At 41.5% G+C, this 23,781-nt stretch overlaps 3 pseudogenes; all 3 read left to right on the top strand.

Moving 5' to 3' along the window:
- The first annotated feature begins 10 nt into the window (after positions 1-10).
- LOC128718261 (uncharacterized) lies at positions 11-4,167 on the top strand (annotated as a pseudogene).
- Positions 4,168-4,577: 410 nt separating this feature from the next.
- On the top strand, positions 4,578-8,734 carry LOC128718260 (uncharacterized; annotated as a pseudogene).
- Positions 8,735-9,144: 410 nt separating this feature from the next.
- Positions 9,145-13,301, top strand: LOC128718259 (uncharacterized; annotated as a pseudogene).
- The last annotated feature ends 10,480 nt before the right edge of the window (positions 13,302-23,781 follow it).

The following is a 23,781-nucleotide window of genomic DNA, read 5'->3' as shown; positions in this document are numbered from 1 at the left end:
CATTCATGGAATGCCAGAAGTGCCAGTTATGGTAGCTGCCATATATTGTGGATCGTCAAAACCGGCAAGTATCGAACACTTTCTTTGGCCTTTCGTGGATGAGCTAAACTTTCTCATGAAGAATGGACTACTCATCAAAAACAGAATAGTAGCGATACAAATACGTGCCATTATAGCTGATTCTCCAGCTCGTGCATATATCAAAGGTAATATAAAACAATTACAACATTACATCAACTTTCATATTACCTAAATCTTTTTTGAACAGGTGTAGCCAACTACAACGCTCGTGACGGTTGCTTGAAGTGCATTACGGAAGGACGGAATATGCGAAGAAGAGTAACATTCCCGACATGTATTGCTCCAGAGCGCACAGATGAAGGATTTAAAATACGCGTGTATGGCGATCATCATAAATTTGATTCTCCTATTTTAAACTTGGATAACTTAGATTTGATCAGTCAAATAATAGTTGGTGTTTCATTGCATTTAATTGACTTAGGTAATACGAAACGAATGCTTAACGGCTGGGGAAATGGTAAACTCGGTATGGATAATAAGTTATCAACACAACATATTAATAACATGTCGGCAATGTTAGTAAGCATAAAGTTACCTATAGAGATACATAGAAAGTTCCGTTCATTAAGTGAACTTAAATATTGGAAAGGATCTGAGTTTGCCTCGTTTCCGATTTTACGCATTACGCGATTTTACGCATCGGCAGGTGTTCTCAAAGAAACGTTAAGTGAAAAACACTATAAACACTTCATGCTGTATTTTTGTAGCATTACAATGCTTTCGTCTGTTGTGTACAAGGAGCATTGGTCAGTAACATATTCTTTTCTCCAGGTCTTTGTCAAACAATTTGGAGTTATTTACGATCCAGAATATATTTCAAGCAATATACATAACCTTTAACATATTTACAAAGAAGTTGATCAATTCGGTCCACTTCATACAATATCATCTTATCCTTTTCAGAATGCAAATGTCATAACAGTCTGTTTGTTTAGACGCTTTCCCGCGGTGCTCGTAATTGTTTCTAAAAATCTTCTGTGTTTTCTGTGGTGTATCACGCTTTCATTTGTTCTGCTCGTTCCTGATCTGTTTCCTGTTATTGAGTCACTGTTTTGCACCGTCGCGATCGCAATTTACCACTATAATCCCGACTTTTCTGTGTCGTCAGCTATCTCGCGCGAAACACCGCGATGGCCGTTATCTGCCACTCTTCTGCTGTATCCCTCGACTCTACCGACGGTGCGTCGGTATCTAACCCGGCTGTTATTGCTCCAATACCCTGCCTTGACTACGCACGCACTGACATTAACAGACTTGTAGCGATGGTCATATCTTTCGCTGATGGCTTCAAATGTTCTAACTACGGCTCTTTCGACCTTGCAGTCGTTGATTTTACGCTATTCATGTGTAACGCTCTCAAAGAGTGCACTCCAATTAAGCGCATTAGACGTGGTCCACCCTGGAATGACCGGACCCTTCGGAGACTGAAAGCGACTAAGGCTGCTGCTTTTCGTGAATACCGTTTGCGAAGGAGTAGTGCTCCTCGGCGTAACTACAATGTAGCTCATATGATTTACCGCCGCTACAATAGAATCCGCTACCAGGCGCACTTGCGGCGCCTGGGCACACGCTCCCGTCGGAACCCTCGCGTACTTTGGAGCTTCGTCAATTCCAAGCGAAAATCCTCTGGATTTCCTAGTAGCGTCAGCTTTAATGGCTACGAAGGTAACACTCCAGCAGAAGTCTGTGACATCTTCGCTACGCGCTTTGCCAGCACTTTTCTTCCGAACGCTATTGAACAGAGCCAGGTAAAAGACGCATTATCTAACGTTCCAATGGATGCCATGGTGCCCAATCTCCCATCGATTGATGCTTCGTCGGCTTGCACCGGGTCCTGACGGAATCCCGCCATCTATCTTGAAACGCTGCGCCGTAACGGTTGTCCCCATATTGGTTGCAAATTTTGACGAATCGCTGCGATTGGGTGTCTATCCTGCCTGCTAAAAAACTTCGTGGCTAGTTCCAGTGTTTAAAAAGGGCGATTTATCGATTTTATTTGCACTAAAATGCTTGGCAACGGAGTGTCTGCATCCGAAATTTCTGGAACAGGCTCTCCTTCGCAACTTCTCTTTCGTCTCGTCACCGTCGTACAGAGTGGAAGCATGTTTCTCCGTATCACCATGCTTGGATATGCGGGCCAGTTCCAACAACTTGAACGGATGATGCTGGATGGAAAACAGCAGAGACATATGAGTTCAGGAAGGCCCTCCAGAGGTTCTTGGGGGATTGAGTGCAAGGTCAAATGGTTGCGTTAATTCGTTGATTTTGTATTCTGTAAATGAGATAAAATTATCAAATGTAATGGCTTTCTTAGGAAATAGTAAAAATTAAAACTGAACTGAATTGTTAAATACTTAGCTCTTGGTTAGCGAAACGAGGATTATGTTCTGCCATCATACTACCGGACATCCCCTGTTGAATGATTAGGTGAAATTAGATTTTTTTATACTGGTAAGAATATTAATATAATAAAAATGTGGTTTCCCATGATATCAACTAAAGACTAAACGATAGCCACAACCCACCCAGTTGATAACACGTAAAATGAGCATCTTTTTAAACATAGATCGTACATGACGGAACCGCAACCCAACGCAGCAGACGAAGAATCGCGCACAGACATCTTATCCGAGCAAGAGATCTTATTACACCAGAAACACGCCACAAGTAAACCATTTTCGTAAAATACATGATACTCGGAGAGGCACGGAAGCTCAGTTTCACATAAGCACAAAAATAATTACTATAAGATTCATCAGAGGGTAGCTTTACAAAAAAGCTTCATGGCCTACAATGACAACTAAAGCGTTTGCAGTGTCATCTAGTGACGTGTGTCATTTCAACTAAGAACTTTACAAGAAACGGGAACAATATTACAATGTCAAGTGAGAAACGCTTTAAGTAAATGCATATAATACATTGAGGATAAAACTGTTTACAGATGGATTCTAAGAAAGCAGATGAAAACAATAACGATGCTATACCCCCTGCGGTGGCCAAAGAGTACCTAATGATGCGGAAAATACAAGGGCACCTGAAGATCCAAATGGACTTGCTCAACCAAAAAATGGACACCATAATCACGATGTTGCAGCAAGGAGCGGACCAGAACGCCAGCCAGCAAATCAGCCAGCCAAAAGCAATAGCATCCTTTTCTTTTGTGGAAACTTTCGAAGCTTTGGAATCGCTGGATATAGAATTGAAAGAGGAAGACAAACGGATTGGAAATGTGCAATGGCTAAAAAACCAAATCGCAAGTGAGAATTTCAAGAAACGGGCTTGCGATGCGCTTACGATAATCATAGATTCTAGTTTGTTGATGCAAATTTCATGGACAGGAAGGGGAAAAACTGGGATAAAAATACCTCTATCTAAGTATCAGAACATACTGTTAGTAATTAGAGAGATAGGAGGAAATCGTTCCGAATCGGAATTGAAAGATTGGATGCAATTAAAACTAAATCATAGTGATAACGCAAAGTGACGCAAATATGTGAATACCTCTAGCTGCCATCAAAATAATAGTAATGAAGCGTTGTAAACGTTGTATTCATCGTGAAATAATATATTATCTTTCATACCATTAAAAGCATTGTCCATTAGTCCAGAAAACGTTTCTATGAAACCATCAAAGCTGAAACGAAAGAAAGGAAATATGTTATAGTTTCATATGCATAAAATCAATCATTTATGTTTTGTTGGTGTCAACATAATAGTGTGTGTCAACCGAGATGAAGCACGTCGGAGTGAAAACCGTACTTCATCTTCACTCACAGGTGACAGGGACTGCCACTGGGTGACTGGGACTGGTGATGGGTGCGTTCGGTTGACACACTCAAGGAGAACGGTCTTTTAGGTTGCTGAACGTTAGTCCAACGATCGGACGTTGAGGGTCTCCGTCCTAAGAAAAGTTTTAACCGTTGTTTGTAAAATAGTATTTCATTCCGTTTTTATGTTAATAAATTGTATTGTGTAACCAAAGATACCAATCAATCAGTTCAACCGAATCAACCAATCAGTTTGTTCAAGCCTGTGCTAACGACTTACGTGTTTACTTCAAACTACCATGCAGTATATCCTCGCTGAGATTAGACCGATGCTTGTATGGATCGAAATTTCGATGAGTAACTATTGCAATACTGTAGTCGATAGGAAGTTATGGAGATAATACGACGAATAAGTAACTGTAAGCTGCCTAAAGATGCAAGAACCTTGCTGAAAACCAATCGAAACCCTTCTTTGGAAATATTAACGATACAAGGAGGCCAATACTGGTACCACGGAATCCAAAAATGTTTTTTACACGACCTAAGGTAATTGATCTGGGGTAAATAATCTAAACATAAGTCATACTGGTATATACGATTATGTTTGTTTGTAGCATTGCAAATATTCGTCCCGATTCAACGCTTTTGCTGAATATATCAATCGACGGTTTACCGATTTTCAAAAGCAGTAAACAACAATTTTGGCCAATACTATTCAACATTCATGGAATGCCAGAAGTGCCAGTTATGGTAGCTGCCATATATTGTGGATCGTCAAAACCGGCAAGTATCGAACACTTTCTTTGGCCTTTCGTGGATGAGCTAAACTTTCTCATGAAGAATGGACTACTCATCAAAAACAGAATAGTAGCGATACAAATACGTGCCATTATAGCTGATTCTCCAGCTCGTGCATATATCAAAGGTTATATAAAACAATTACAACATTACATCAACTTTCATATTACCTAAATCTTTTTTGAACAGGTGTAGCCAACTACAACGCTCGTGACGGTTGCTTGAAGTGCATTACGGAAGGACGGAATATGCGAAGAAGAGTAACATTCCCGACATGTATTGCTCCAGAGCGCACAGATGAAGGATTTAAAATACGCGTGTATGGCGATCATCATAAATTTGATTCTCCTATTTTAAACTTGGATAACTTAGATTTGATCAGTCAAATAATAGTTGGTGTTTCATTGCATTTAATTGACTTAGGTAATACGAAACGAATGCTTAACGGCTGGGGAAATGGTAAACTCGGTATGGATAATAAGTTATCAACACAACATATTAATAACATGTCGGCAATGTTAGTAAGCATAAAGTTACCTATAGAGATACATAGAAAGTTCCGTTCATTAAGTGAACTTAAATATTGGAAAGGATCTGAGTTTGCCTCGTTTCCGATTTTACGCATTACGCGATTTTACGCATCGGCAGGTGTTCTCAAAGAAACGTTAAGTGAAAAACACTATAAACACTTCATGCTGTATTTTTGTAGCATTACAATGCTTTCGTCTGTTGTGTACAAGGAGCATTGGTCAGTAACATATTCTTTTCTCCAGGTCTTTGTCAAACAATTTGGAGTTATTTACGATCCAGAATATATTTCAAGCAATATACATAACCTTTAACATATTTACAAAGAAGTTGATCAATTCGGTCCACTTCATACAATATCATCTTATCCTTTTCAGAATGCAAATGTCATAACAGTCTGTTTGTTTAGACGCTTTCCCGCGGTGCTCGTAATTGTTTCTAAAAATCTTCTGTGTTTTCTGTGGTGTATCACGCTTTCATTTGTTCTGCTCGTTCCTGATCTGTTTCCTGTTATTGAGTCACTGTTTTGCACCGTCGCGATCGCAATTTACCACTATAATCCCGACTATTCTGTGTCGTCAGCTATCTCGCGCGAAACACCGCGATGGCCGTTATCTGCCACTCTTCTGCTGTATCCCTTGACTCTACCGACGGTGCGTCGGTATCTAACCCGGCTGTTATTGCTCCAATACCCTGCCTTGACTACGCACGCACTGACATTAACAGACTTGTAGCGATGGTCATATCTTTCGCTGATGGCTTCAAATGTTCTAACTACGGCTCTTTCGACCTTGCAGTCGTTGATTTTACGCTATTCATGTGTAACGCTCTCAAAGAGTGCACTCCAATTAAGCGCATTAGACGTGGTCCACCCTGGAATGACCGGACCCTTCGGAGACTGAAAGCGACTAAGGCTGCTGCTTTTCGTGAATACCGTTTGCGAAGGAGTAGTGCTCCTCGGCGTAACTACAATGTAGCTCATATGATTTACCGCCGCTACAATAGAATCCGCTACCAGGCGCACTTGCGGCGCCTGGGCACACGCTCCCGTCGGAACCCTCGCGTACTTTGGAGCTTCGTCAATTCCAAGCGAAAATCCTCTGGATTTCCTAGTAGCGTCAGCTTTAATGGCTACGAAGGTAACACTCCAGCAGAAGTCTGTGACATCTTCGCTACGCGCTTTGCCAGCACTTTTCTTCCGAACGCTATTGAACAGAGCCAGGTAAAAGACGCATTATCTAACGTTCCAATGGATGCCATGGTGCCCAATCTCCCATCGATTGATGCTTCGTCGGCTTGCACCGGGTCCTGACGGAATCCCGCCATCTATCTTGAAACGCTGCGCCGTAACGGTTGTCCCCATATTGGTTGCAAATTTTGACGAATCGCTGCGATTGGGTGTCTATCCTGCCTGCTGGAAAACTTCGTGGCTAGTTCCAGTGTTTAAAAAGGGTGATTTATCGATTTTATTTGCACTAAAATGCTTGGCAACGGAGTGTCTGCATCCGAAATTTCTGGAACAGGCTCTCCTTCGCAACTTCTCTTTCGTCTCGTCACCGTCGTACAGAGTGGAAGCATGTTTCTCCGTATCACCATGCTTGGATATGCGGGCCAGTTCCAGCAACTTGAACGGATGATGCTGGATGGAAAACAGCAGAGACATATGAGTTCAGGAAGGCCCTCCAGAGGTTCTTGGGGGATTGAGTGCAAGGTCAAATGGTTGCGTTAATTCGTTGATTTTGTATTCTGTAAATGAGATAAAATTATCAAATGTAATGGCTTTCTTAGGAAATAGTAAAAATTAAAACTGAACTGAATTGTTAAATACTTAGCTCTTGGTTAGCGAAACGAGGATTATGTTCTGCCATCATACTACCGGACATCCCCTGTTGAATGATTAGGTGAAATTAGATTTTTTTATACTGGTAAGAATATTAATATAATAAAAATGTGGTTTCCCATGATATCAACTAAAGACTAAACGATAGCCACAACCCACCCAGTTGATAACACGTAAAATGAGCATCTTTTTAAACATAGATCGTACATGACGGAACCGCAACCCAACGCAGCAGACGAAGAATCGCGCACAGACATCTTATCCGAGCAAGAGATCTTATTACACCAGAAACACGCCACAAGTAAACCATTTTCGTAAAATACATGATACTCGGAGAGGCACGGAAGCTCAGTTTCACATAAGCACAAAAATAATTACTATAAGATTCATCAGAGGGTAGCTTTACAAAAAAGCTTCATGGCCTACAATGACAACTAAAGCGTTTGCAGTGTCATCTAGTGACGTGTGTCATTTCAACTAAGAACTTTACAAGAAACGGGAACAATATTACAATGTCAAGTGAGAAACGCTTTAAGTAAATGCATATAATACATTGAGGATAAAACTGTTTACAGATGGATTCTAAGAAAGCAGATGAAAACAATAACGATGCTATACCCCCTGCGGTGGCCAAAGAGTACCTAATGATGCGGAAAATACAAGGGCACCTGAAGATCCAAATGGACTTGCTCAACCAAAAAATGGACACCATAATCACGATGTTGCAGCAAGGAGCGGACCAGAACGCCAGCCAGCAAATCAGCCAGCCAAAAGCAATAGCATCCTTTTCTTTTGTGGAAACTTTCGAAGCTTTGGAATCGCTGGATATAGAATTGAAAGAGGAAGACAAACGGATTGGAAATGTGCAATGGCTAAAAAACCAAATCGCAAGTGAGAATTTCAACAAACGGGCTTGCGATGCGCTTACGATAATCATAGATTCTAGTTTGTTGATGCAAATTTCGTGGACAGGAAGGGGAAAAACTGGGATAAAAATACCCCTATCTAAGTATCAGAACATACTGTTAGTAATTAGAGAGATAGGAGGAAATCGTTCCGAATCGGAATTGAAAGATTGGATGCAATTAAAACTAAATCATAGTGATAACGCAAAGTGACGCAAATATGTGAATACCTCTAGCTGCCATCAAAATAATAGTAATGAAGCGTTGTAAACGTTGTATTCATCGTGAAATAATATATTATCTTTCATACCATTAAAAGCATTGTCCATTAGTCCAGAAAACGTTTCTATGAAACCATCAAAGCTGAAACGAAAGAAAGGAAATATGTTATAGTTTCATATGCATAAAATCAATCATTTATGTTTTGTTGGTGTCAACATAATAGTGTGTGTCAACCGAGATGAAGCACGTCGGAGTGAAAACCGTACTTCATCTTCACTCACAGGTGACAGGGACTGCCACTGGGTGACTGGGACTGGTGATGGGTGCGTTCGGTTGACACACTCAAGGAGAACGGTCTTTTAGGTTGCTGAACGTTAGTCCAACGATCGGACGTTGAGGGTCTCCGTCCTAAGAAAAGTTTTAACCGTTGTTTGTAAAATAGTATTTCATTCCGTTTTTATGTTAATAAATTGTATTGTGTAACCAAAGATACCAATCAATCAGTTCAACCGAATCAACCAATCAGTTTGTTCAAGCCTGTGCTAACGACTTACGTGTTTACTTCAAACTACCATGCAGTATATCCTCGCTGAGATTAGACCGATGCTTGTATGGATCGAAATTTCGATGAGTAACTATTGCAATACTGTAGTCGATAGGAAGTTATGGAGATAATACGACGAATAAGTAACTGTAAGCTGCCTAAAGATGCAAGAACCTTGCTGAAAACCAATCGAAACCCTTCTTTGGAAATATTAACGATACAAGGAGGCCAATACTGGTACCACGGAATCCAAAAATGTTTTTTACACGACCTAAGGTAATTGATCTGGGGTAAATAATCTAAACATAAGTCATACTGGTATATACGATTATGTTTGTTTGTAGCATTGCAAATATTCGTCCCGATTCAACGCTTTTGCTGAATATATCAATCGACGGTTTACCGATTTTCAAAAGCAGTAAACAACAATTTTGGCCAATACTATTCAACATTCATGGAATGCCAGAAGTGCCAGTTATGGTAGCTGCCATATATTGTGGATCGTCAAAACCGGCAAGTATCGAACACTTTCTTTGGCCTTTCGTGGATGAGCTAAACTTTCTCATGAAGAATGGACTACTCATCAAAAACAGAATAGTAGCGATACAAATACGTGCCATTATAGCTGATTCTCCAGCTCGTGCATATATCAAAGGTAATATAAAACAATTACAACATTACATCAACTTTCATATTACCTAAATCTTTTTTGAACAGGTGTAGCCAACTACAACGCTCGTGACGGTTGCTTGAAGTGCATTACGGAAGGACGGAATATGCGAAGAAGAGTAACATTCCCGACATGTATTGCTCCAGAGCGCACAGATGAAGGATTTAAAATACGCGTGTATGGCGATCATCATAAATTTGATTCTCCTATTTTAAACTTGGATAACTTAGATTTGATCAGTCAAATAATAGTTGGTGTTTCATTGCATTTAATTGACTTAGGTAATACGAAACGAATGCTTAACGGCTGGGGAAATGGTAAACTCGGTATGGATAAAAAGTTATCAACACAACATATTAATAACATGTCGGCAATGTTAGTAAGCATAAAGTTACCTATAGAGATACATAGAAAGTTCCGTTCATTAAGTGAACTTAAATATTGGAAAGGATCTGAGTTTGCCTCGTTTCCGATTTTACGCATTACGCGATTTTACGCATCGGCAGGTGTTCTCAAAGAAACGTTAAGTGAAAAACACTATAAACACTTCATGCTGTATTTTTGTAGCATTACAATGCTTTCGTCTATTGTGTACAAGGAGCATTGGTCAGTAACATATTCTTTTCTCCAGGTCTTTGTCAAACAATTTGGAGTTATTTACGATCCAGAATATATTTCAAGCAATATACATAACCTTTAACATATTTACAAAGAAGTTGATCAATTCGGTCCACTTCATACAATATCATCTTATCCTTTTCAGAATGCAAATGTCATAACAGTCTGTTTGTTTAGACGCTTTCCCGCGGTGCTCGTAATTGTTTCTAAAAATCTTCTGTGTTTTCTGTGGTGTATCACGCTTTCATTTGTTCTGCTCGTTCCTGATCTGTTTCCTGTTATTGAGTCACTGTTTTGCACCGTCGCGATCGCAATTTACCACTATAATCCCGACTATTCTGTGTCGTCAGCTATCTCGCGCGAAACACCGCGATGGCCGTTATCTGCCACTCTTCTGCTGTATCCCTTGACTCTACCGACGGTGCGTCGGTATCTAACCCGGCTGTTATTGCTCCAATACCCTGCCTTGACTACGCACGCACTGACATTAACAGACTTGTAGCGATGGTCATATCTTTCGCTGATGGCTTCAAATGTTCTAACTACGGCTCTTTCGACCTTGCAGTCGTTGATTTTACGCTATTCATGTGTAACGCTCTCAAAGAGTGCACTCCAATTAAGCGCATTAGACGTGGTCCACCCTGGAATGACCGGACCCTTCGGAGACTGAAAGCGACTAAGGCTGCTGCTTTTCGTGAATACCGTTTGCGAAGGAGTAGTGCTCCTCGGCGTAACTACAATGTAGCTCATATGATTTACCGCCGCTACAATAGAATCCGCTACCAGGCGCACTTGCGGCGCCTGGGCACACGCTCCCGTCGGAACCCTCGCGTACTTTGGAGCTTCGTCAATTCCAAGCGAAAATCCTCTGGATTTCCTAGTAGCGTCAGTTTTAATGGCTACGAAGGTAACACTCCAGCAGAAGTCTGTGACATCTTCGCAACGCGCTTTGCCAGCACTTTTCTTCCGAACGCTATTGAACAGAGCCAGGTAAAAGACGCATTATCTAACGTTCCAATGGATGCCATGGTGCCCAATCTCCCATCGATTGATGCTTCGTCGGCTTGCACCGGGTCCTGACGGAATCCCGCCATCTATCTTGAAACGCTGCGCCGTAACGGTTGTCCCCATATTGGTTGCAAATTTTGACGAATCGCTGCGATTGGGTGTCTATCCTGCCTGCTGGAAAACTTCGTGGCTAGTTCCAGTGTTTAAAAAGGGTGATTTATCGATTTTATTTGCACTAAAATGCTTGGCAACGGAGTGTCTGCATCCGAAATTTCTGGAACAGGCTCTCCTTCGCAACTTCTCTTTCGTCTCGTCACCGTCGTACAGAGTGGAAGCATGTTTCTCCGTATCACCATGCTTGGATATGCGGGCCAGTTCCAGCAACTTGAACGGATGATGCTGGATGGAAAACAGCAGAGACATATGAGTTCAGGAAGGCCCTCCAGAGGTTCTTGGGGGATTGAGTGCAAGGTCAAATGGTTGCGTTAATTCGTTGATTTTGTATTCTGTAAATGAGATAAAATTATCAAATGTAATGGCTTTCTTAGGAAATAGTAAAAATTAAAACTGAACTGAATTGTTAAATACTTAGCTCTTGGTTAGCGAAACGAGGATTATGTTCTGCCATCATACTACCGGACATCCCCTGTTGAATGATTAGGTGAAATTAGATTTTTTTATACTGGTAAGAATATTAATATAATAAAAATGTGGTTTCCCATGATATCAACTAAAGACTAAACGATAGCCACAACCCACCCAGTTGATAACACGTAAAATGAGCATCTTTTTAAACATAGATCGTACATGACGGAACCGCAACCCAACGCAGCAGACGAAGAATCGCGCACAGACATCTTATCCGAGCAAGAGATCTTATTACACCAGAAACACGCCACAAGTAAACCATTTTCGTAAAATACATGATACTCGGAGAGGCACGGAAGCTCAGTTTCACATAAGCACAAAAATAATTACTATAAGATTCATCAGAGGGTAGCTTTACAAAAAAGCTTCATGGCCTACAATGACAACTAAAGCGTTTGCAGTGTCATCTAGTGACGTGTGTCATTTCAACTAAGAACTTTACAAGAAACGGGAACAATATTACAATGTCAAGTGAGAAACGCTTTAAGTAAATGCATATAATACATTGAGGATAAAACTGTTTACAGATGGATTCTAAGAAAGCAGATGAAAACAATAACGATGCTATACCCCCTGCGGTGGCCAAAGAGTACCTAATGATGCGGAAAATACAAGGGCACCTGAAGATCCAAATGGACTTGCTCAACCAAAAAATGGACACCATAATCACGATGTTGCAGCAAGGAGCGGACCAGAACGCCAGCCAGCAAATCAGCCAGCCAAAAGCAATAGCATCCTTTTCTTTTGTGGAAACTTTCGAAGCTTTGGAATCGCTGGATATAGAATTGAAAGAGGAAGACAAACGGATTGGAAATGTGCAATGGCTAAAAAACCAAATCGCAAGTGAGAATTTCAAGAAACGGGCTTGCGATGCGCTTACGATAATCATAGATTCTAGTTTGTTGATGCAAATTTCGTGGGCAGGAAGGAGAAAAACTGGGATAAAAATACCCCTATCTAAGTATCAGAACATACTGGTAGTAATTAGAGAGATAGGAGGAAATCGTTCCGAATCGGAATTGAAAGATTGGATGCAATTAAAACTAAATCATAGTGATAACGCAAAGTGACGCAAATATGTGAATACCTCTAGCTGCCATCAAAATAATAGTAATGAAGCGTTGTAAACGTTGTATTCATCGTGAAATAATATATTATCTTTCATACCATTAAAAGCATTGTCCATTAGTCCAGAAAACGTTTCTATGAAACCATCAAAGCTGAAACGAAAGAAAGGAAATATGTTATAGTTTCATATGCATAAAATCAATCATTTATGTTTTGTTGGTGTCAACATAATAGTGTGTGTCAACCGAGATGAAGCACGTCGGAGTGAAAACCGTACTTCATCTTCACTCACAGGTGACAGGGACTGCCACTGGGTGACTGGGACTGGTGATGGGTGCGTTCGGTTGACACACTCAAGGAGAACGGTCTTTTAGGTTGCTGAACGTTAGTCCAACGATCGGACGTTGAGGGTCTCCGTCCTAAGAAAAGTTTTAACCGTTGTTTGTAAAATAGTATTTCATTCCGTTTTTATGTTAATAAATTGTATTGTGTAACCAAAGATACCAATCAATCAGTTCAACCGAATCAACCAATCAGTTTGTTCAAGCCTGTGCTAACGACTTACGTGTTTACTTCAAACTACCATGCAGTATATCCTCGCTGAGATTAGACCGATGCTTGTATGGATCGAAATTTCGATGAGTAACTATTGCAATACTGTAGTCGATAGGAAGTTATGGAGATAATACGACGAATAAGTAACTGTAAGCTGCCTAAAGATGCAAGAACCTTGCTGAAAACCAATCGAAACCCTTCTTTGGAAATATTAACGATACAAGGAGGCCAATACTGGTACCACGGAATCCAAAAATGTTTTTTACACGACCTAAGGTAATTGATCTGGGGTAAATCATCTAAACATAAGTCATACTGGTATATACGATTATGTTTGTTTGTAGCATTGCAAATATTCGTCCCGATTCAACGCTTTTGCTGAATATATCAATCGACGGTTTACCGATTTTCAAAAGCAGTAAACAACAATTTTGGCCAATACTATTCAACATTCATGGAATGCCAGAAGTGCCAGTTATGGTAGCTGCCATATATTGTGGATCGTCAAAACCGGCAAGTATCGAACACTTTCTTTGGCCTTTCGTGGATGAGCTAAACTTTCTCATGAAGAATGGACTACTCATCGAAAACAGAATAGTAGCGATACAAATACGTGCCATTATAGCTGATTCTCCAGCTCGTGCATATATCAAAGGTAATATAAAACAATTACAACATTACATCAACTTTCATATTACCTAAATCTTTTTTGAACAGGTGTAGCCAACTACAACGCTCGTGACGGTTGCTTGAAGTGCATTACGGAAGGACGGAATATGCGAAGAAGAGTAACATTCCCGACATGTATTGCTCCAGAGCGCACAGACGAAGGATTTAAAATACGCGTGTATGGCGATCATCATAAATTTGATTCTCCTATTTTAAACTTGGATAACTTAGATTTGATCAGTCAAATAATAGTTGGTGTTTCATTGCATTTAATTGACTTAGGTAATACGAAACGAATGCTTAACGGCTGGGGAAATGGTAAACTCGGTATGGATAATAAGTTATCAACACAACATATTAATAACATGTCGGCAATGTTAGTAAGCATAAAGTTACCTATAGAGATACATAGAAAGTTCCGTTCATTAAGTGAACTTAAATATTGGAAAGGATCTGAGTTTGCCTCGTTTCCGATTTTACGCATTACGCGATTTTACGCATCGGCAGGTGTTCTCAAAGAAACGTTAAGTGAAAAACACTATAAACACTTCATGCTGTATTTTTGTAGCATTACAATGCTTTCGTCTGTTGTGTACAAGGAGCATTGGTCAGTAACATATTCTTTTCTCCAGGTCTTTGTCAAACAATTTGGAGTTATTTACGATCCAGAATATATTTCAAGCAATATACATAACCTTTAACATATTTACAAAGAAGTTGATCAATTCGGTCCACTTCATACAATATCATCTTATCCTTTTCAGAATGCAAATGTCATAACAGTCTGTTTGTTTAGACGCTTTCCCGCGGTGCTCGTAATTGTTTCTAAAAATCTTCTGTGTTTTCTGTGGTGTATCACGCTTTCATTTGTTCTGCTCGTTCCTGATCTGTTTCCTGTTATTGAGTCACTGTTTTGCACCGTCGCGATCGCAATTTACCACTATAATCCCGACTTTTCTGTGTCGTCAGCTATCTCGCGCGAAACACCGCGATGGCCGTTATCTGCCACTCTTCTGCTGTATCCCTTGACTCTACCGACGGTGCGTCGGTATCTAACCCGGCTGTTATTGCTCCAATACCCTGCCTTGACTACGCACGCACTGACATTAACAGACTTGTAGCGATGGTCATATCTTTCGCTGATGGCTTCAAATGTTCTAACTACGGCTCTTTAGACCTTGCAGTCGTTGATTTTACGCTATTCATGTGTAACGCTCTCAAAGAGTGCACTCCAATTAATCGCATTAGACGTGGTCCACCCTGGAATGACCGGACCCTTCGGAGACTGAAAGCGACTAAGGCTGCTGCTTTTCGTGAATACCGTTTGCGAAGGAGTAGTGCTCCTCGGCGTAACTACAATGTAGCTCATATGATTTACCGCCGCTACAATAGAATCCGCTACCAGGCGCACTTGCGGCGCCTGGGCACACGCTCCCGTCGGAACCCTCGCGTACTTTGGAGCTTCGTCAATTCCAAGCGAAAATCCTCTGGATTTCCTAGTAGCGTCAGCTTTAATGGCTACGAAGGTAACACTCCAGCAGAAGTCTGTGACATCTTCGCTACGCGCTTTGCCAGCACTTTTCTTCCGAACGCTATTGAACAGAGCCAGGTAAAAGACGCATTATCTAACGTTCCAATGGATGCCATGGTGCCCAATCTCCCATCGATTGATGCTTCGTCGGCTTGCATCGGGTCCTGACGGAATCCCGCCATCTATCTTGAAACGCTGCGCCGTAACGGTTGTCCCCATATTGGTTGCAAATTTTGACGAATCGCTGCGATTGGGTGTCTATCCTGCCTGCTGGAAAACTTCGTGGCTAGTTCCAGTGTTTAAAAAGGGTGATTTATCGATTTTATTTGCACTAAAATGCTTGGCAACGGAGTGTCTGCATCCGAAATTTCTGGAACAGGCTCTCCTTCGCAACTTCTCTTTCGTCTCGTCACCGTCGTACAGAGTGGAAGCATGTTTCTCCGTATCACCATGCTTGGATATGCGGGCCAGTTCCAGCAACTTGAACGGATGATGCTGGATGGAAAACAGCAGAGACATATGAGTTCAGGAAGGCCCTCCAGAGGTTCTTGGGGGATTGAGTGCAAGGTCAAATGGTTGCGTTAATTCGTTGATTTTGTATTCTGTAAATGAGATAAAATTATCAAATGTAATGGCTTTCTTAGGAAATAGTAAAAATTAAAACTGAACTGAATTGTTAAATACTTAGCTCTTGGTTAGCGAAACGAGGATTATGTTCTGCCATCATACTACCGGACATCCCCTGTTGAATGATTAGGTGAAATTAGATTTTTTTATACTGGTAAGAATATTAATATAATAAAAATGTGGTTTCCCATGATATCAACTAAAGACTAAACGATAGCCACAACCCACCCAGTTGATAACACGTAAAATGAGCATCTTTTTAAACATAGATCGTACATGACGGAACCGCAACCCAACGCAGCAGACGAAGAATCGCGCACAGACATCTTATCCGAGCAAGAGATCTTATTACACCAGAAACACGCCACAAGTAAACCATTTTCGTAAAATACATGATACTCGGAGAGGCACGGAAGCTCAGTTTCACATAAGCACAAAAATAATTACTATAAGATTCATCAGAGGGTAGCTTTACAAAAAAGCTTCATGGCCTACAATGACAACTAAAGCGTTTGCAGTGTCATCTAGTGACGTGTGTCATTTCAACTAAGAACTTTACAAGAAACGGGAACAATATTACAATGTCAAGTGAGAAACGCTTTAAGTAAATGCATATAATACATTGAGGATAAAACTGTTTACAGATGGATTCTAAGAAAGCAGATGAAAACAATAACGATGCTATACCCCCTGCGGTGGCCAAAGAGTACCTAATGATGCGGAAAATACAAGGGCACCTGAAGATCCAAATGGACTTGCTCAACCAAAAAATGGACACCATAATCACGATGTTGCAGCAAGGAGCGGACCAGAACGCCAGCCAGCAAATCAGCCAGCCAAAAGCAATAGCATCCTTTTCTTTTGTGGAAACTTTCGAAGCTTTGGAATCGCTGGATATAGAATTGAAAGAGGAAGACAAACGGATTGGAAATGTGCAATGGCTAAAAAACCAAATCGCAAGTGAGAATTTCAACAAACGGGCTTGCGATGCGCTTACGATAATCATAGATTCTAGTTTGTTGATGCAAATTTCGTGGACAGGAAGGGGAAAAACTGGGATAAAAATACCCCTATCTAAGTATCAGAACATACTGTTAGTAATTAGAGAGATAGGAGGAAATCGTTCCGAATCGGAATTGAAAGATTGGATGCAATTAAAACTAAATCATAGTGATAACGCAAAGTGACGCAAATATGTGAATACCTCTAGCTGCCATCAAAATAATAGTAATGAAGCGTTGTAAACGTTGTATTCATCGTGAAATAATATATTATCTTTCATACCATTAAAAGCATTGTCCATTAGTCCAGAAAACGTTTCTATGAAACCATCAAAGCTGAAACGAAAGAAAGGAAATATGTTATAGTTTCATATGCATAAAATCAATCATTTATGTTTTGTTGGTGTCAACATAATAGTGTGTGTCAACCGAGATGAAGCACGTCGGAGTGAAAACCGTACTTCATCTTCACTCACAGGTGACAGGGACTGCCACTGGGTGACTGGGACTGGTGATGGGTGCGTTCGGTTGACACACTCAAGGAGAACGGTCTTTTAGGTTGCTGAACGTTAGTCCAACGATCGGACGTTGAGGGTCTCCGTCCTAAGAAAAGTTTTAACCGTTGTTTGTAAAATAGTATTTCATTCCGTTTTTATGTTAATAAATTGTATTGTGTAACCAAAGATACCAATCAATCAGTTCAACCGAATCAACCAATCAGTTTGTTCAAGCCTGTGCTAACGACTTACGTGTTTACTTCAAACTACCATGCAGTATATCCTCGCTGAGATTAGACCGATGCTTGTATGGATCGAAATTTCGATGAGTAACTATTGCAATACTGTAGTCGATAGGAAGTTATGGAGATAATACGACGAATAAGTAACTGTAAGCTGCCTAAAGATGCAAGAACCTTGCTGAAAACCAATCGAAACCCTTCTTTGGAAATATTAACGATACAAGGAGGCCAATACTGGTACCACGGAATCCAAAAATGTTTTTTACACGACCTAAGGTAATTGATCTGGGGTAAATAATCTAAACATAAGTCATACTGGTATATACGATTATGTTTGTTTGTAGCATTGCAAATATTCGTCCCGATTCAACGCTTTTGCTGAATATATCAATCGACGGTTTACCGATTTTCAAAAGCAGTAAACAACAATTTTGGCCAATACTATTCAACATTCATGGAATGCCAGAAGTGCCAGTTATGGTAGCTGCCATATATTGTGGATCGTCAAAACCGGCAAGTATCGAACACTTTCTTTGGCCTTTCGTGGATGAGCTAAACTTTCTCATGAAGAATGGACTACTCATCGAAAACAGAATAGTAGCGATACAAATACGTGCCATTATAGCTGATTCTCCAGCTCGTGCATATATCAAAGGTAATATAAAACAATTACAACATTACATCAACTTTCATATTACCTAAATCTTTTTTGAACAGGTGTAGCCAACTACAACGCTCGTGACGGTTGCTTGAAGTGCATTACGGAAGGACGGAATATGCGAAGAAGAGTAACATTCCCGACATGTATTGCTCCAGAGCGCACAGACGAAGGATTTAAAATACGCGTGTATGGCGATCATCATAAATTTGATTCTCCTATTTTAAACTTGGATAACTTAGATTTGATCAGTCAAATAATAGTTGGTGTTTCATTGCATTTAATTGACTTAGGTAATACGAAACGAATGCTTAACGGCTGGGGAAATGGTAAACTCGGTATGGATAATAAGTTATCAACACAACATATTAATAACATGTCGGCAATGTTAGTAAGCATAAAGTTACCTATAGAGATACATAGAAAGTTCCGTTCATTAAGTGAACTTAAATATTGGAAAGGATCTGAGTTTGCCTCGTTTCCGATTTTACGCATTACGCGATTTTACGCATCGGCAGGTGTTCTCAAAGAAACGTTAAGTGAAAAACACTATAAACACTTCATGCTGTATTTTTGTAGCATTACAATGCTTTCGTCTGTTGTGTACAAGGAGCATTGGTCAGTAACATATTCTTTTCTCCAGGTCTTTGTCAAACAATTTGAAGTTATTTACGATCCAGAATATATTTCAAGCAATATACATAACCTTTAACATATTTACAAAGAAGTTGATCAATTCGGTCCACTTCATACAATATCATCTTATCCTTTTCAGAATGCAAATGTCATAACAGTCTGTTTGTTTAGACGCTTTCCCGCGGTGCTCGTAATTGTTTCTAAAAATCTTCTGTGTTTTCTGTGGTGTATCACGCTTTCATTTGTTCTGCTCGTTCCTGATCTGTTTCCTGTTATTGAGTCACTGTTTTGCACCGTCGCGATCGCAATTTACCACTATAATCCCGACTTTTCTGTGTCGTCAGCTATCTCGCGCGAAACACCGCGATGGCCGTTATCTGCCACTCTTCTGCTGTATCCCTTGACTCTACCGACGGTGCGTCGGTATCTAACCCGGCTGTTATTGCTCCAATACCCTGCCTTGACTACGCACGCACTGACATTAACAGACTTGTAGCGATGGTCATATCTTTCGCTGATGGCTTCAAATGTTCTAACTACGGCTCTTTCGACCTTGCAGTCGTTGATTTTACGCTATTCATGTGTAACGCTCTCAAAGAGTGCACTCCAATTAAGCGCATTAGACGTGGTCCACCCTGGAATGACCGGACCCTTCGGAGACTGAAAGCGACTAAGGCTGCTGCTTTTCGTGAATACCGTTTGCGAAGGAGTAGTGCTCCTCGGCGTAACTACAATGTAGCTCATATGATTTACCGCCGCTACAATAGAATCCGCTACCAGGCGCACTTGCGACGCCTGGGCACACGCTCCCGTCGGAACCCTCGCGTACTTTGGAGCTTCGTCAATTCCAAGCGAAAATCCTCTGGATTTCCTAGTAGCGTCAGCTTTAATGGCTACGAAGGTAACACTCCAGCAGAAGTCTGTGACATCTTCGCTACGCGCTTTGCCAGCACTTTTCTTCCGAACGCTATTGAACAGAGCCAGGTAAAAGACGCATTATCTAACGTTCCAATGGATGCCATGGTGCCCAATCTCCCATCGATTGATGCTTCGTCGGCTTGCATCGGGTCCTGACGGAATCCCGCCATCTATCTTGAAACGCTGCGCCGTAACGGTTGTCCCCATATTGGTTGCAAATTTTGACGAATCGCTGCGATTGGGTGTCTATCCTGCCTGCTGGAAAACTTCGTGGCTAGTTCCAGTGTTTAAAAAGGGTGATTTATCGAATGCTTCCAACTACCGTGGCATCACTTCGCTTTGTGCCTGTGCTAAGGTCTTCGAGCTTTTAATGTACGAACCACTCCTTGCTGGCGCTTTGAACTACATTAGTGCCGCACAACACGGGTTTGTCCCCAAGCGCTCGACTTCCACCAACCTCGTGGAATTTGTTAGCCTCTGCCACAGGTCCATTGATGCAGGTCTCCAGGTCGATGCTGTGTATACTGACTTAAAAGTAGCTTTTGACAGCGTTCCGCATGCGTTGCTTCTTGCCAAGCTTCAAGTTCTGGGTCTTCCTGAACAAATGATGGCCTGGATGCGGTCCTATCTAAGCGACCGAACTTACCAAGTGAAGATGGGAATCCTCACCTCGCGCCGTATCAATGCTTGCTCTAGAGTGCCACAAGGTAGCAATCTTGGCCCGCTACTGTTCGTGATCTACATCAACGACGTGTCATGGGTGCTTCCCCCAGGAAGCCATCTATTGTATGCTGACGATGCAAAGCTGTTTCTGACTATCCACAACCATGCAGACCAGTTGTTTCTCCAGGAGGCATTGAGAATGTTCCAGTCTTGGTGCTTCACGAACGGCCTTAAGCTTAGCGTCGATAAGTGTGCGGCCATAACATAACCCAGAAAACGCAACCCATTACTTTACCAGTACACCATTAGCGACTCCCCTCTTGAGCGCAAAAATTGTATCAGAGACCTTGGAGTGCTCCTTGATGATAAGTTGAGCTTCAATGACCAGCTTGAACATACAGCTGCTAAGGGTAACCAGCTAATTGGCCTGCTCAAAAAACTTGCGCGCGACATCAACGATCCGGTCTCTGCTAAGATGATTTACTGTTCGCTAGTTCGATCTGTAATAGAATATGCATCTGTGGTGTGGTGGCCTACAGCCGCGCGTCCCATGGCGCGCCTAGAGTCCATTCAGCGTAAATTCACGCGGTTTGCACTTCGTTCCTGGAACGTCCAAGTGAATTATGATGGACGCTGCGCATTACTTGGCCTGGAGTCGCTAAAACAGCGGAACTGTAATGCGCAGAGATTATTTATTGCTGGGCTGCTTGACTATCGAATTGACTCGCCGACGCTGCTCTCCAGACTGAATCTATACGTCCCAGCTAGAAGGCTCCGTGCTAGGATGTTACTTGACTTAGAGGAAAGTCATAGTCGTTTCGGTTCCTCTGATCCGTTTTTAATTTTGTGCCGAGAGTTTAATGCTGTTTGTGATCGTTACGAACCTGACATGTCGCGTTATGCGTTTTTCAAACTGTATTCGTGCTGTGCGGTCAACTTCCTGTTAATTTGTTTTCTCATAATCGTCATCATAATTGTAAAACTAATCTTAAAATGCTTCAAAGGGGTCACATGAGGCCCATTGAATTTAAAATAAATAACAAATAACAAATCACTCCCGAATCCAGCTTAAGGAAAGGACCCAGGAATGAGTGGTTCTTATTGAAGGACAACATCATAAAGAAATATTGTAGGTCAATCAGAAACTGAAGGTATAACCGTCTATGGTTATTACTTCGTTCGTCAGTACGAATTGTTTTACTATACTTGTTCTTCTACAAGGCTAATGATGTTCCAAGCCAGTGTGAGTGACCTTTCCCTTCGATAAGACAAGTGTCGGTTTCCGATATCCGCAGTAAGCTAGTAGGAATTAATGTGGATCAATCACGAGGACTCGTTGTAATTCCGTTATTACATACTTTGCAACCATATGTTAGTTACTACATAGTTATGATTAATAAAATGTGTTAATAAATACACTATATTGTTCAAACATATGGTTTCATCCTTGTGTTTTAAATTAATAACAAAAAGTGTGTGTTTACGCTTTGCACGTCACACACTGTTTGTTTTTGTTGTGACGTTTTTTGTTGGCTGTCCGCGCACCTGTTTAATGTATCAATATTTTCACTGGGGCAGCGTTAGTTTAATCTTTGGCTGCGTTAGGGCTACGGCCATTTCGGATGCGTAAAAATTATCACCATTGTATAAACAACCACGAAATAGAGCAGCACGTACGCCGAACGGCCAACCCGGAACAATCGTTAAGCACTTCACTGGTTTTTGAAAGAATCACTAAACACAACGTAGGGATCGATCGCGAACATTTGGTGCCGTGACCAGGATTCGTTTCTTTCGGAGTGAAATTGTTTATTTTTCCGGACTAACCGTTGCTACGTGTAGCTAGGTTGTGCACTACCCGTTGAGTGTGAACACTTGTGCAATTCGCCAAAATTCGTTGTTTTCAGCACTGTGTGTAGCGTACTGTATCTGTATCTGTAGCGTACTGTATACAGTGTCGCGTATTTGAATGTGAACATTGATTGCTGATCGTTTGTAAAGGATCGTGTTGTGGAGTGAGCTGGTTCGCTTGTGAAATTGCTTCCTGCAAATTTGTGCCATCATTTGTGATCGGCCATTGCATCGGACTTGCGCGTCGGTATCATGGCTGCAACTGCTGAAATTCATTCTCGAAGAATGGCATTGGCGGAGAGGATTCAACACATAGCTGCATTCGTCGAGAGTTCTGCTCCTGTTCGAGATGAGCTGCAAGTGATCTTCTATGTTGCTGAAATGGAAAAGTTATCCGATGAATACGACCGTGTGCAGCAGCAGATAGAAAATGGAGTTACTTCCCAGGGACGCGCACTGGAGAGCCATTTGCGCGCAATGATGGAGGACACCATAATGTCCATACGAGCCAAGCTGCAAGGTTTGCTGCTGCTAAAGACTTGCGCTGCACCGGCTTGTGCCTCGTGTTTCCAAGTAAGGAAACCCACAGCTACTTTACTAAAAACGAAAAATTTTGTTTCAATTAATCACCATGCTGAAAGTGAAACTACTCACCCGAGTGTTGTACGACACGTATCGCAGCACTTTTCTTCCTGCTCATCCATTGCGAGCAAATCAGAATGGTGCCCATATTGCCAGAATGAGCATGCCCTGAGCAGTTGCTTCATGCATTGCCAGCTTCCACTATCTGAGCGCATTCAGATTGCTAAGGTGAAGATGGTTTGCAACAACTGCTTACAGACGGGTCATTTAGCAAGAAACTGTGCTACGTCGTCCAGGTGCAAACTTTGTGGTGAGAAACATCATATCCTTTTGCATTGTTTTTCAGACTCAGCGGAAGCTAAAGTTGTGGCATCGGAACGTCCAGAAGCATCCATGCCAGACACTCATGCGCATGTTGCGTCGCTCAACGTTGCCCAGCCTGAAGTGCATGCGGTAGAAGAGGCTACCGTGTTACAAGTTGAGGTGACCGAGTTGATGCGAAAGGGCGGTTATGGACTGCCACATCGATTTTCAAATTGTGAAGACGTGTCCCGAAGGCTTGGAACCAAATCCAGGATGTGCCTCGCTTCAAGGGAAGTCATGAAGGCACTTGGCATCAGTTGGTCTCCACATGGTCTTGCGACAGATTCATCA

The sequence above is a fragment of the Anopheles marshallii genome, chromosome 2 (assembly GCF_943734725.1).
Source record: "Anopheles marshallii chromosome 2, idAnoMarsDA_429_01, whole genome shotgun sequence".
Classification (NCBI taxonomy): domain Eukaryota; kingdom Metazoa; phylum Arthropoda; class Insecta; order Diptera; family Culicidae; genus Anopheles; species Anopheles marshallii.
Note: the sequence above shows the minus strand (reverse complement) of the source record. Positions and strands in the feature narration are given on the sequence as shown.